Genomic DNA, 15755 nt, shown 5'->3' with positions numbered 1-15755 from the left:
ATGCCCCAAACAGTGCCGTACATCCCAATACTGGTGGCCACACCTCATGCACTCATTGGTCAGGCCTGGCACAGGACCAGGGCCGGTGCTACCACTAGGCAGCTTTAGGCAGCTGCCTAGGGCGCTGGCCACTAGAGGGCGCCCATTGTTCAGCCCAACATTTAAAGGAAACAGCAGGTCACATGAGTGGCTATAACATTTCTCCCAGCACCATGCTTTAAAGAAAAATGATTTCTGCGGTGCCTGGGAGATGTGAGAGGGGAGATGTGGAAGCAATTAAGTAGATGTCCGCATCCACTAGCTGCTAGCAGCAACCCCACCAGCGGCGCTCTAATACCCTCTGACGCTACAGTACAGTCCCCGTCTACATCATTAAGCTTCCCAGCCCCCGTACCTTCCTCAGAGGCAGGGCGCAGCTGACAGATCTGCCATGCTGCAGGACGTGCTGCTGTCACTGTGCTGCTGTGCTTTTTAACTGTGCTTTTTAACAAGAGACACTGTGCAGAGCAGGGACACTGCGTGCCCCCGCCCCTCAGTGGTGAACTGTGCGGGGGTATGCCTTCAGGTGACAGGTCCACAGAAAACAACTAGTGTCTGTCCAGGGCCGACTACAGAGCCCTGTATAGAGAGCTGTAGTCTGACAGGGTGTGCTCATAACTGTCAGCACTGTGACTGAACTGTCACCGACTGTGTGTGCACTGCAATTAGAGGTGAGGGGAGGAGACAGAAGGGGGTGCACTGTAATAGCATAAAACACTCACAGTACGTACAGCACCTCCTTGTCCCTCCTCTGTCACTGAGAAATGTATAAGCCCTGCCCCCTGGAGGCGGAGTTCCTGAGGCCATGGGACTACCTTATTGCCAGAACCAGAGTGCAGCATGGACAACACTGCTGGAGGTGCCCACCCTGAATCTTGCATCAGGCTGTGAGCCAGCCCACTAGCCCAGTGCCTGATCTCATCCCTCCCTCTGACACCATGGTGAGTTGTTGCACGTGTGTATGTGTACAGGGACTTGTGTGATGATGGAGCTGTCAGTGGGGACAGGGGGAAGGGAGGATTTGTGTGAAAGAACTGGGCAGGTGGGAGTTAGAGGGGTGATAGGTGTGTGCTGTGCACTACATTTGTGAGGGTAATACATATGCTTGTGAAAGCTTTCTTTGCAGGGGCACTGTGCATGCAGTAATTGTTTTAACATGGAGAACTACATCTCCCAGCAATCACAGTGTGCTGTATATGTTCATTAATTTATTTAAAAAGTTTAGGCAACATTGCTTTGGAGATGAATGGGAGCACTGTACATCATTTTACCAGTCAATGATATGTTTATAGTTTTAGCTGTACATTTTACTGCGCACCTTTTAGGTAATGGCTGGCACAGGGATAAAGAAAGTAAAGGATTTACATCAATAGTGGGTTGTACAATGTTGTTCAGCAATCACTATGTCGACACAGCAACAGTGATTCGTGATGTCGTCGGGGGGGGGGGGGGGGGGGCACTAGGCAAATGTTTTGCCTAGGGTGCCAAAAAACCTTGCACCGGCCCTGCACAGGACACACTTATGCCCTATTATTACGCTGTCTCCTTTATACATTCTGACCTGCTTTCCCCTTATTCAACTTGTTTCTATAGTTGGCACAGTACATAAACTAAACTAGTGCATTGTTTCTTTAATCAATCCTAGAAGATTTCCATACAGTAGCTACAGTATGTCTAGTGTTCATTCTAGCACCCTGCATCTCCATACACCCTGCCCGATCCTTCAAGACTGACAGCGCTATGTGCACACGCCCATTGAGCTGTCATTCACTGCTTGCTTCTGCAGCGACTGTACAGACAATTGGCCGATCGCCCGTACACACAGCACAATGCCCCAGTATATTTAGATATATCAGAGAGAATCAAATTCTCGATACTAATGTAGTATCTGGGCTGCCGATTTTTTGATTGTATGCCTTAACTTAAGGCATACAATCAGATGCGATGCGATGCCATATCGCATACGACCATATCGCATGCGATGCGATGACCCGATTTTTCCATAGGATTCAATGTTAAAATGGACTGAGTCCATTTTAACATGGAATTCAATGGGAAAAGGGGGTCCTTTTCATACCCCTACTATCCAAGTGGGCAAGGAGTTGGATATAAACCTGTAGTGAGCCACCGAGCCTGAAGCGTGGCGAGCGAAGCGAGCCCCGCGAGGGGACGGTATTCTGTGTCCCCTCGCGGGGCTCGCTACGCTCGCCATGCTTCGGGCTCGGTGGCTCGCTACGCTTGCCACAGGTTTATATCCAACTCCATGCCCACTTGGATAGTAGGGGTATGAAAAGGACCCCTTTTCCCATTGAATTCCATGTTAAAATGGACTCAGTCCATTTTAACATTGAATCCTATGGAAAAATCGGGTCCATCGCATCGCATGCGATATGGTCGGATGCGATGCGATGCGATGCGATGGACCCGATTTCAAAATCGGCAGCCCAGTTAGTACATAAGTACCGAATTCTCTCTTCACATGTTACATCTGCACATGGTTTTGTCCATTTGAGAACGAATTTTCCTTTGAGAGTGAACCAGAATAAGGTCCCAGGTGTCACAGGACTGATGGCCACATATTTCAGGATATTATTGGAAAAAATAGCGGATTTCTTCACAAAATAACTTCAGGAGACATAAAGGAATGGAATAACATTTACAGTTGTTAGTTAATATACTCCTTAGTCTCTTTGGCCCTTATTCTGATCGGTGCGTACTTTCCCGAATTCTTTCGGTGCGGTCCGCACGCCACGCTGTGCGGTGGCGTACGGCTAACGTCCGTAGAAACGCCCACGTGTCCTCCGCATTCGGACGGACTCACTCTTTAAGAACAGGGCGTGTTCGACATATAAACCGTGCGTGTGCGGTGGAAACGTACAGATTATTGCACGGTCTTCCCGCACAAGCACGGTCTTACCGCGTCAGAACGTACGGGAAGCTGTCCGTACGCCCAGATGCGGAGTATTTACGCTCGATCCCACACTTTTTTACTGAGTACACACAGCGATCACATGACCCACTTAGGCAATTAAGCAACCTCCTGAAAAAGTGATTGTTATCAATTTCAATCAATTAAATGCTCATCTATACTGACCCACATTCCTACTACATTCATGACACACATTAACCCTTACAGCATGTGACCCTAACATACATCTATATACACTATTTACATTTTTCTTATTTAAAAGATTTTAAACAAGTTACACATATACTTTTGCATGTTAGAAAAAAACACTGACAACATTGAACTTTAAATAACTATTTATTAGAATACAAATGCCAACAAAAAGGGCCATAAATTAATCCTCCGCATCTATTAGGCGGTCCATTTCCGCCAGCATCAGGCGCATCAGGCCTCGCAGTCTTACGAGGGCCCCACGGCGACCCTCCTCTGCTTGGGCAGGCTCATCTGTGGAGGAAATACAAATAGAAAAATGACTATTGCGATTCATGCATACATTTAACATAGTCAAACCTACATGTTAAACATGCACCGTGACAGGTGTGTGTGTATATGTATATATATATATATATATATATATATATATATATATATATATATATATATATATAACTATATATATGATACATACACCTATACATACATGCATACATACTACATGGAAAGCCTGATTTTGGCCTTCTACCCTTTACTCTGTCGAACACCTCACAGTCATACTGCTCCTTCTCAATCCAAACCCACCCATGACTAAGCTCTGACAAGCATGTCACGCGCTGCACCAATCACAATTCTGCAAACAAAGTTCAGTGTCTGTTATATGATGGAGCCTGGCAGGGGAGTTACACAACTCTCAGGAATGCTCAGTACATTTGTGCAATCAAGCATGGCTTGCCTGCTGATGGTCTGCTCCAGAAATCATTGTCATATTGCCAGTTAGGGGAAGCTGCAGCACTAACCCACTCCCATGCTCAAAAGCATTACTAAGACCAAATCAACACACAATTATGGTGAAAAACATACATGCAGACCGCAGGGGGTGGTTAGCTAGAGGAGGGCCCAGGGGCACTGACCACTTGTTACTCCAGTCTAAGCCACGCCTGTCCATACTCCATTTATGCCATACTGAATCATGTTTACAAAGATCAATCACCAGTAAACTCTACTCACCTATATGAGGCTACAGATTGTATGCAAGCAGCAGGGACATGTAACCCTTACATGAGCAACTCATCACTTTCTTCCAGGATACAGATTAACTACACAGGTTCAGTGGCACTTAAAATCGACCTGACAGCCATCCGCACAACCTGTGTCATTAATATGTGTCCAGGATGAAAGGGATGGTTTGGCCACCCTATCTAACCCCAAAGTGTGTCTGTTGCTATCTAGTTTGTTTTATCACTTTATAGTATAGAAAAAAACAATTGAATCACCAGTGCTACAAAGCAAATAGAAGATGACAAAAGGAATAATGAATCTTTATGTATACATACCACTTTCCTCCGCCTGCGCCACCTCACAGGCCTCCTCATCCTCCTCTTCTTGGTGGTCATCCGCAGCTGGCACCACCTCCATTTCAGCTGCTACCACCTCCTCCTCCACCAGCTCCTCCTCCTCAACCACCTCTGCAGCCTCCTCCTCCTCAACCACCTCTGCAGCCTCCTCCTCCTAAACCACCTCTGCAGCCTCCTCCTCCACAACCACCTCTGCAGCCTCCTCCTCCCCAATATATTCATCTGGCACCTCCTCCCGGCCCTGCTCCTCCTCGGCCTCCTCCCTGGCCTGTCTTTGGCGTTCACGTGCTGTAAAAAAAAAAAAAAATTAAAGAGTGTTAATGAATGCACATGATTTTTACATGCATCTTTCCTTTAAAAAAAATACATATACCTACATTACAGCATGTCAAACAGGAAGTCACACATATATAGTGAATGATTTTTCTAATCATTAGCAGCCATGTACCCACATTAACTGAAATAATCTATTAAAAACATTCACTGGTTAATATGTAATATTTGCATTAAAACTCACATCTTGCGATCTGTAGCCTAAGGCGTTGCAGTAGCTCCGGTTGCCGCCGGCGCAGATCTGACCACCTTCGCTCCAATTGGGCCACGGACCTCCGCACCTGTATGCGTGCGAAGATCCGTCTGCGGGCAGTACGATAGGCCTGGCGCTTTTGGGCATTTGTAATAAAGGGCCCCGCACGCCCTATCCTGGTCTCCATGACAGACACCAGGACCCTTAGCTCAGCAGTACAGAATGGTGCTGCACGATGGGAGGTCGCCATTTTCCCAATGGGGCACCACAAGCAATCATGGACTGTCATTGGTTGGGAAGATTGTTATTTGGTATTAACTTTATTGTTCATTTTTACAGTTACAGCGTGTATGCGCCATAACAGACAGCTAACCCTTTGCATCGCAAACCCACACGTGCTGTACCTTTGCATAGTTTAGCAGACCATTATATATAATCTATAACATTCACCAAACATGGCTATAAGCAACAGGTGAAATAGTCTGCATCACTAGCCACTTACACCTAACTCAACACGGTACTAAACAGCTATTTTATAATGAAAGCTATGCAGCAGACACATAGCAAATAGTGGCAGACCTTTTCCCAAAATTAGGCCATGCTGCCATGTGTACACTTACTTTCTACTGGCCCATACTACAGAGGTGGAATGAAAAGTAGCTAGCATCCAACCTGAATTTGGAGTGCTTTCACATGTGATTTGGATGCTAGCACTGATTACTTGTGTCTAAGTGGTGGACTGGATTTACATATGGAATGGGAAGTGTCAGTTGTACTACATACCAAACAAGTGCACAGTACAGATGTACAATCAAATATACATTTCATGTGTGACCTCAGTTTTATTTGGTCTTTGGTGTTGGAATCTGCATTTAGCTACTAAATCAGACTTACTCAGTTTGCCAGGTTTTTGAGAAAAATTTATCCACACCAAGGGGCGTCCCGTATGCGCCGCACGGTTGACGCTGGCGTACGGAACGCGGCCGTACGGAACGCAGGTTGCAGCTGATTAACGCTAATTACAGAAATAGTATTTAAAGTTGTCCTAGAAAGGCAAACAGTTGTTGCAAACATGGCTGGCTCAGAGTCAGAGGAAAAACAGGTGGTGCAGAATCTCTTGTCCCGCATGGAGTCCAACACCACCTATGTCCCCCTCAACCCAGAGCAGCCAGATGGGCCATCAACATCAGGCCAATCAGCAGCTGGCCCATCCTCAGCATCAGCAGAATCATTGGGAACACAGCAGGTGGCTTCCCAACAGAGTAGCCAGCCCAGCACTTCAAGTACAGCAACCGGTGGCCGTACCCGTGGCAGTGGCGGTGCCAGTGGCCGTGCCCGTGGCAGTGGCGGTGCCAGTGGCCGTGCCCGTGGCCGCAGTCGGGCAACAGAGGAACCAACCACAAGAAACATGGCATATGAACCGCAGGAGCTTGACATCCTGGTGACCTGGGCACGTGATTTGATAGAGTGCCCAGCGGTAAAGTTGACACACACAAGGAGATGGAAGATCTGGGAGGAGATAACGGCGGAGATTAATGCAGTGGCTCCACAAGTTCGTGAGGCGGAGCACGTTAAGAAGAGGCAAGTACATGTGTGTTACATTTGAACAGTACATGTCCAGTAATGTTTACATTCAATATTAGATGGAGTTGGTCAATGGGTGGTCATGTTGCTTGGAGGCACAGACATGTTTGCCATGACATTGAATTGATAGTTATTGGAGGGTGACTGTTGTTGTATCTTCTAAGGGTTGGTTTTAAAAATGAATATAATGTAAGTTTGGTGTCAGTAGGCACATGTTGTATTATGTATCAGATTGCAATGGGTGCTACAGCAAACATGAGGAGTTACATGTATTAATATGTACACTTTGATTGCAGGTGGCACGACTTCAAAGGAAACCTCAAGAAGAAATTGACCCAGCAGTGGGAACACAGCCACACCTCTGGGGCTGGCCCCATGCCATCAAAGCTGCAGCTCACCCCCCTGGAAGAGATGGCACAGTGCTGCATTGCAGTGGAGGAGGTCCGGGGGGTGAGCACCATAGACAGCGAGTCCCCAGCGGAAGTGATGGCTTCTACGCTTGATGGTAATTATTTGCCAGGCCATAAGTAGATGTTTAGAATTTGGCATGGAATGTGTGGTAATTGGTATTTTCTCGTTCAACAGCATCCCCACCGCTTGGTCAAGAATCTCTTGAGGAGGTTGTGGAGTCTGTGCCACCTGGCCCCAGTAGCAGGCCCGTGCAGCAGCAGCCGGAAATGTCCGCGGCTGAATTGTCCACGTGGGGGCGTGTGCTAGAAAGTATTGTGCAGCAGGGAGACTCGGCATCAGAGCGGGTGCGTAGGGCCAAGGAGGTGCTGCAGGGTTTGACCACCAGCCAGCAGAGTATTGCTGCGAGCCTGCAGGCTATGAGTGCCAGCCAGCAATCTATTGCTGCTAGCCTGCAGGTGCTGGCTCATCAAGCCCTGCGGCAAAATGAACTCCTCCTCCGCCATAATGAACTTATGGTGGAGCTAGTTACCACCAATAGGGTCCTAATGTCACCCGCTTCTGGTGCATTACCACCATCATCACTCCCTGCTGCCAGAGGGGGAAGAACATCCACCCCCTCCCCAGCATGTGCTCCACGTGACCCACCATCTGACTGTGGCCGTGGGCGAGGCAGAAGAGCTGCTGCACGTGGCAAGGAGCCTGCCAGGGGCAAACGTGCCCGCAAATGAACTTGTGTCCCCATTAATCTCCACCGTTATGTCTTCCCAAATCTTCCATTGAGCTGTGTGTGTCAGCATCCTGTGTCAAAATCCGTGCCGAGGGTCACCACATTTGCCCGCGGTTCAAATGTCATGTTTGGTTCCCCTGTTGCCCTGTTTCGGCTAGCATTACTGTGTGCTGTACTTGAAGTGTTTGTGCTCTACTTTTGTTGTGAAGAAGCCACCTGATGTGTTCCTAATGATTCTGCTGTGGCTATTTATTATATATTTACTTTTAGTCCTGTTATGGTACCATTTATTTTGTGATGGTTTTGACATTTTTTGCAAAGTTGCTTTAATAAATGTTATTTTGGCCCCACAAATGTCTGTATTAATTGATACATGCAGAAGTGACATGTCTATTAGTATTATTAATATTAAGTTGTGTTCATTATTTGCAGTGTAAAAGTGTGTGACAAGTGCAGCATGTAATGTTCCCTTTAAGCTGCAATGCTTCCAATTGTAGCAGTGAGAAGCGTGTAATTAACAAGTAATGAGTAAAGTAGGTGATTGTATTGTGTTCAGCTGACATTGGTTGAGGTGCGTCCGTCCTGATTAGGCGTTCCGATTGCCTAGCGCATGACCGAGTGGTGTCCGCTAAGCAATACTAGCCTTTTGGACACCGCACATTTCTTCCCTTTTTGTTCGCGTGCATTCGGCGTGCTGTCCGAATGCACGCCTACCACAATATGTGTACTCCCTCGTGTCCGCCCATGTTTCCGCCCAGTTTAGCCCACTTTGAAACTACGCCCCTGTGTCATTCCGCATGACGCCCATAACACACCCATATTGCCCGAGTGATTGCGGTGCACATTTCTGTACGGTATTAGTGAGAACAAGTACGGAGACCATGCGTGGCACATTTCGCATGGCGTTCCCCACGCATGCGCAGATGGCTAAAAAACGCGATCCGAAAGAATTCGGGAAAGTACGCACCGATCAGAATAAGGGCCTTTGTGACTAAGAATTATATGTATTAAAGGTTTATTTTAGCTCGATTTATATAATTTTCAAATAGATGAAAATGTATCATTCATGTTGCATTAAGGAATTGTACACATATTTACTAGCAGAGGATTTTTATACTGATTTTTAAATGTTAGTTAAAGTGTGTTTTTGCCCCTGAAATGCAAAACCGAATTAGGTTATCAGTTTTTAAACTGTTTTAAATTGATGAAAAGTGACCTAATACTCAGTGAGCTGGATAACACTTGGAAATCACAGAGAGTTGAACCAACAATAAAGACTAGGAAATCACATACCCCTTTCACATCGCAAATGGGATCTGGACGCAGGTCCATCCCAGGAATTACCTGGCATTTTTGAGGTTTAGCTCCCCACCGCGCCTAGGCAATAAGCCTGGTTGATAATGTCAGATGGGGCAGGGCGGCAGTGCTGATGCTGGCTCCAAGGTCTGCCTCCTTATTGTGAATGGGACCTGGGTTGCTCAACCTGGATTACTCATTCACACTCCACAGCAACCTGGAAAATTTTAAAAGGCCCCTTTAGATCGCACAGAGATCCAGGTCGACATTTTTTATGTGAAAGGGGTATTAGTTTGGTCAGCTAACTTGGTCAGCAACAGCTAAAGACTGCCGTTCACTGGTTAGCTTGTAAGTGGAGGACAAAGAAGACTAAAGGCTACTACTAAACTACTTTACCAGTTTTAGGAAAATTGTACCAGTCATTACTGCCACACCAAGGGCCAGATTATCAAGCTTCAAAAAGTGGTAGGGTAGAATAATAAACAACCAGCCAATTAGATCCTGTCATGTCACATGCAGGGTTGGTAAAGGACAGTTAGGAGCTGATTGGCTGGTTGTTTATAACTCTCCACTTTATCACTTTTGCAGCTTGATACAGCTTGTATTTAGAACACAGGGGTAGATTTATTAATAGACGATCAGGGGAATCTGCGCTATCCCCGTGCGTTATAGCAGGGGATAGCGCTTCCCCTGATCTATCACACCCACCGAGCGTTTACTCTAACGCCGGCGGTGTGGGGCAGGAGGCATAGCGCAGGGGCGATGTTTTGCACTGCGCCCCTGCCTCCTGCCAGATTTATGAACGGTCAGCATCGCTGACCGTTCCGCCGCCTGCAGCTGTCGACTTCGCCAGCTGCAGGCGGCGATGCCCTATACCTAACAGCAGGGACATCGCTGTCCCTGCTGCTGGAGCTGAGCTGCGCTGGGATCTTGCGAGATCCCGCGCATGCGCAGTCCAGCCAGCCGGGGGGGAAAGGAGACGGCGCATCAGTATTAACTGATGCGCTGTCTCCAGGAGGGACATCACCGGAGGGGGGAGTTAGCGCTCCCCCACTCCGGCGGCAAGATCTTAGTAGATCTTGTCGGTGTCCCCTCCTGCTTTGCCTCGCTAATGAGGCGAAGCACGAACTGTTATAGCGGCGCGATAGGCGCCGCTATAATAAATCTACCCCACAGTACCAAGCCTGGACGGAGCCAGGATTTGCACCGTTTACTCTGCGGGGGCGGCGCTTGGAGATGACATCATTTCCAAGCGCCGGGACCACCGATCATCACGCTGGGGGCAAGCCCAGCACCTAGGTAAGCTGCTGGGTTGCCCCCAGCCCCTGTGCACCTCCCCAGCCCCCGTCCATGAGGTGAATGGATGCCGCACACAGGCCATAACCCCATAACCTCCTCCCTGCCTCCGCTGCTGTCTGAAGAGTACAGCAGACAGCAGTGGAGGCTCTGTGCGCCCCCCCAACCTCCATGTTGACTACAGGACGCTGTGGTCCGGAGGTTGTGCTTCCCCCATTGTTGTAAACGAGAACTGGGTCGGATGACCCGGTGTACCCGTTTACACTGCCCTCTACCCAGGTCCTAGCCGTGTTCTACCCTGGTCAGGACCTGGGTAGAAGTCCTGTGTAAAGGGATATGGGTTAACCCCTTTTACACCTCCGCTGACCTGGGTCCACGAGGGAAAAACATAGATTTTGCGGCGGTGTAAAAGGACTATTAGTAAATTAAAAGAGTCCTAAAAGTAAAAGTTCTTATGGCCAGATGTACTAAGCTTAAAAAGCGATCAAATTAAGAGAGTGCTAAACCACCAGCCAATCAGATCCTGTCTGTCATGTCACAGGCTTTGTTTGAAAAATAACAGGTAGGAGCTGATTGGTTGGTGGTTTAACACTCTCCATTTTATCACTTTTTCAAGGTTTAGTACATCTCACACTTAATTCCACACATAGAGAGACTCAGTTCATCCTCAATAGATTTATCTTTAAAGTAAGTTCAGGAATTAGCAGTTTGCTACCTGCTGACTTGGAGCCCAGGCTGTGCAACATAGTGGCATAAGAGCAAGGTCCAACAATTGGTTTTGAGGGTATCAGCCTCAGGACTCCATTTCAAACGGTCTGTTTAGAAGGTGAAGCAATCCGGTGGCGGCTGGTCTGGATCCCCAAATGGTGGTGGGTGGCAAAAATGGGCTGGTAGTAGGTGGCTGGTGTAAGGTGTCTGACGCGTTTCGCTGCATAAGGGAGCAGCTTTATCAAAGGCCCTTTGATAAAGCTGCTCCCTTATGCAGCGAAACGCGTCAGGCACCTTGCACCAGCCACCTACTACCAGCCCATTTTTGCCACCCACCACCATTTGGGGATCCAGACCAGCCGCCACCGGATTGCTTCACCTTCTAAACAGACCGTTTGAAATGGAGTCCTGAGGCTGATACCCTCAAAACCAATTGTTGGACCTTGCTCTTATGCCATCCTAAGAAGGATTAAGAACCACATTTGGTACTACCTGCGGTAATTATCACTCTTATCTTTCATGTGAAGAGACTCTATAATTTTCCGGAAACAGGCGACGTTTATAGGAATGGACCCTATTCTCAGGCAACAAATTTCCTTAGGTGCTGGTGCATTTGTTTTATGAAATTGTCTATTTTTAAACTACTTGTGCATTTTATATATTAAATGTGATATTGTTTTACATTGATTTAGCACTACTATTTTTTTGTATATTTCTTGTCTATCTCAGGGGACTCTCAATCCCCCCCTTAGTAGCTGCTCCACACCACAACCCACCACAGCGCCCATTTGGGTTGGTATCCAACCACTTGTGTGCAACATAGTGTCCTGCTATTAAGTTGTTTATAATGTAACTGAGTAAAAGACTTATTTAAAATACACCTTGGGTGACATTTTATAGCGATCGATTTCTGTTTTTTGGCGATTTTGTTGGAAAAAAGTCAATTTTCACACTTTTTCCCAAATTCGCATAATTAATGAGATGCGAAAATTGGCAAAAAATGCGGTATTTGCCACGAAATCGCACTTTCTGAAAGTGCGATTTTTTTATCTCACGAACTCGCATCCAGATGTTTTCCCATTGAAAAATATACAATTCGCATATTTAATGAGATGCGAATTTGGAAATCGCCCCAAAAAATGGTCTAAACATCGCAAAAAAAATAGACCTGATTCTGACTGGTGAATTTGACAGAACCATGCACAGATCATTGAGATCTGTGTATGGTTCTTTGGTAAAATATGTGTAAAAGTTATAAAAAAATTTTTTTTTAAAAATGGCGTGAGGTTCCTCCACCTGTACATAACCAGCCCCGGGCTCATTGAGCCGGACCTGGTTCCAAAAATACAGGGGACAAAAAGCGTAGGGGTCCCCCGTATTTCTGAAACCATCCCCGGACTCTTGGACCGGTCCTGGTTCCAAAAATACGGGGGACAAAAAATCTGGGGTCCCCCGTATTTTGAAACCAGCACCGGGCTCCAACAGCCCGCAGTGTCATGCCACAGCCGGGGGACACTTTTTACATAAGGTCCCCCGGCCGTACCATGAGCACCGTGTCTGGTCAGCCTTAGACGGGGTACCTGGAGGAGTGGGGACCCCCCCAATAAATAGGTCCCCCCCAGGCTTCACCCGTCCAGGGCTGAAGCCCGGGGCTGTCACCGGCGTCCTTGGCCAGTGGAAGCCGGCCTGATAGGGTTAAATCAGAGGGGGGACCTCACGCCATTTTTCTTTTTTTATCACAAAATCGCACATTTTACCAAAATCGCACCTTTTCATGACAATAAAAGTGCACTTGTTCATGGCTAAAATCACCCTATATCACACTTTATCGCACTTTTCATGCCGGAATACGCACCTCATTAAATATGCGAATTCGCGGCAAAAATGCGATTTTAAAAAACAGCGATATAGGGCGATTTGAGAAAAAAAATCAAATTTTCACAAAAACGGTAAACCCACTAAATCTCGCCCCTTGTTTCTGGTTTAAGGATAGGAGCAACAGAACCCTTCATAAGAACCAGAACCATCACTTTTGCAGTAGACAATCAGCCAGTGGGGTATCACACTTATATCTTCACTCGCTTACTAGAATTTGTAGATGTAGGACTATTAGAAATATTAATAGCTGTAAATACAGGGTGGCCTTAATGTCTTCCCCACTAATCATCTTCTTGCAAAACTATCTTGACATATTAGCACTTATTAGTTTGGTCAGGTTTAGATGCTATGTGCGATCAGCACAATTATTACCATGAACTGAATTTCGCTCCATGATATCCTGTCACTTTAGGCTGGAGATCGGGCAGCAATAACAATTGAATCCCCCTTTGAGTCCTATTGGTTGGAATGTGCTATTTAATTTGAATAATAATAATAATATTTTTATTATTATTTTTATTATTATTATTATTATTATTATTATTATTATTATTATTATTATATAGAAAACATAATACTAATGTATAATTATATCCCATCCCATATGCTCTAACCAATGATTTCTATAAAGGAAAATGTGACAGTTTATCCAACCAATCAGCTTCTATCATTTACACATCACAATTGTTCATATGACAGAAACGGTTCTTATCTTTATAAAGCTTGATAGGTCAGACACCGAGTAAGAAACATAGAAAGGCATCAGACGGGATGTACTAACCAGTGGCGGTACCTCCAACACACTTAGCATTGATACTAATTGCGTATGTACTAACATAGGCAAATAGTATTACAAAGGACAGCTTTTCCACAGCTCTTTGAGATGCTGGGATTTACGGGTTTTGGCCCGGGAGTCCTCATTTGCAAGTGCAGAAGTGCTGAGAGAGATCTGATTTGATCCCACTAAGGAAGAAAGCAGAAAGAAGCCTATAGGTGTCTATAGGGTATGCCCTGAGGAATCCATATGGGAATCTAGATGTGAGAAACAGAAGCACATACTGTAATACCAGGAATCTGTGTTATAGTCCCAGGATACGGACGGTGTAATGGTTAGCATTACTGCCTCACAGAACTGAGGTCATGAGTTTGACTCCCACCATGTCCCTAACAATGCAGAGTTTGTATATTCTCCCCGTGCTTGCGTGGGTTTACTACGGGTACTCCGGTTTCCTCGCACAATCCAAAAATATACTGGTAGATTAATTGGCTCCCAACAAATTAACCCTAGAACGTCTGTTTATGCGTGTCCATGTGGTAGGGAATATAGATTGTAAGCTCCACTGGGGCAGGGACTGATGTGAATGGACAAATATTCTCTGTAAAGCGCTGCAGAATATGTGTGCGCTATATAAGAAATTTATTATTGTACAATTATCTTTTACTAGGGAATCCTGTAGGAGTAGAGATGATAAATAACAAAATAGAAGTTCTGGATGTCTATAGTTTAGAAATCTGTACATACCACTTTAAAAAGCCATGCACTTGTTTTTTCTCCTTTGGGAGGTTATTCTGATCGGTGCAGCCAAACGTGCGTACGTTCGCAATTAACGTACGCTAGCCGCACGCGGCCGTTGGGGTTAAGTCCACCCACAACTCTGCCGCATACGTACGGGCATAAACAACGTAGAAGGGGAGTGGCGTACTAATGAGCGTACGCCAACGTACACGGACGGGCCAGCCCTTACACTCCGAACAACTGGCTTACAACTGAGCGTACGCCGCTGTTTACGGACGTCTCTCGTCCGTCTTCCCACCGCCTTCTTGCGGCTATCTGAGCGTACGCCAGCTTGCACGGACGGGTCCCTATTGTTTTCAATAGAAAAGTCAGCTTATGTCACCGCTCGTGAGAGTGAGCGTACGTCCGTGTACGCTGACATACCCTTCATATATATGGACCTGCAAATGTTGCCTTTCAACTATAATTATGAAAATTAATTAATTGATTGAATTAATTAATGTGCAAAATAGTGGCCATGGGATTAAAACATTGCTGAAACATCCTTTGTAGGTGTTAGATGTGGTTTATGTTATTGTATCATAAATACAAAACCTATGTTTGTATTAGAGTGAACACGTCGACACATGTCGACTTGTGTCGATTGAGTGTGCTACTGTGTAAAGTCTATGAAAGCACGTAGTGAATGTGTCTAACTGTTTAACAAATACCTACCTTAGCATATATATAAGCAGGTCTTACAAAGATTCTTACCTTAAATTAAACAAACCTTTAAATGTAGAGAAGTATGGAAAGATAAGCTTCCAATGTGTTAGAGTGATGTGTGTGGCTTGCAGGTAGTGAAATCATGGTTTGGACTTAATAGACTGCAGCATTGCTTATTACATTCAGGTGTATGTGTTTGGTAGTAATCTGCGTAAATTAGCTAACCCAGGCGCACGCTGGCATGCGGTATCTGTAGGGGTGGTTTGAGATGGCGGTTGGTGGCCGCCTGTTTTGTGTCCGAAATGAACGGTGCTTTAGTCGATTGTGCGGTAGTAGCACCGCTCATTTTTGGTGCACACCCCCGTGTACGCCCATATTTACGCCCATTTTCCCTCATTATTTCGGCCGCTCCCCTCATCACGCCCCTATGCCGCCCCCAATGCCCGTACACTCGCGTACAGGTTTTTTCGCACGTAGAGACCCGTCCGTAAGCGTTGTGGAGTGTTCGCGTCTGCGCATTAGCGAATGTACGCATGCGCAGATCATTAAAAACCCCGGGACGTGCGCGTATGGCCCGGCCGCTCCAACCA

General features: G+C 46.2%; 1 long non-coding RNA gene across 1 annotated transcript in view; it reads left to right on the top strand.

The window, feature by feature from the left end:
* Positions 1-648: 648 nt before the first annotated feature.
* LOC146007191 (uncharacterized) overlaps positions 649-15755 on the top strand; it is a 39266-nt gene continuing 24159 nt past the window's right edge. The window contains exon 1 of the long non-coding RNA XR_014444272.1: positions 649-980. This is a non-coding gene — a long non-coding RNA (uncharacterized LOC146007191). The remainder of the gene's footprint in view (positions 981-15755) is intronic.

The sequence above is a fragment of the Crinia signifera genome, chromosome 6 (assembly GCF_055691185.1).
Source record: "Crinia signifera chromosome 6, ASM5569118v1, whole genome shotgun sequence".
NCBI lineage: Eukaryota > Metazoa > Chordata > Amphibia > Anura > Myobatrachidae > Crinia > Crinia signifera.
Note: the sequence above shows the minus strand (reverse complement) of the source record. Positions and strands in the feature narration are given on the sequence as shown.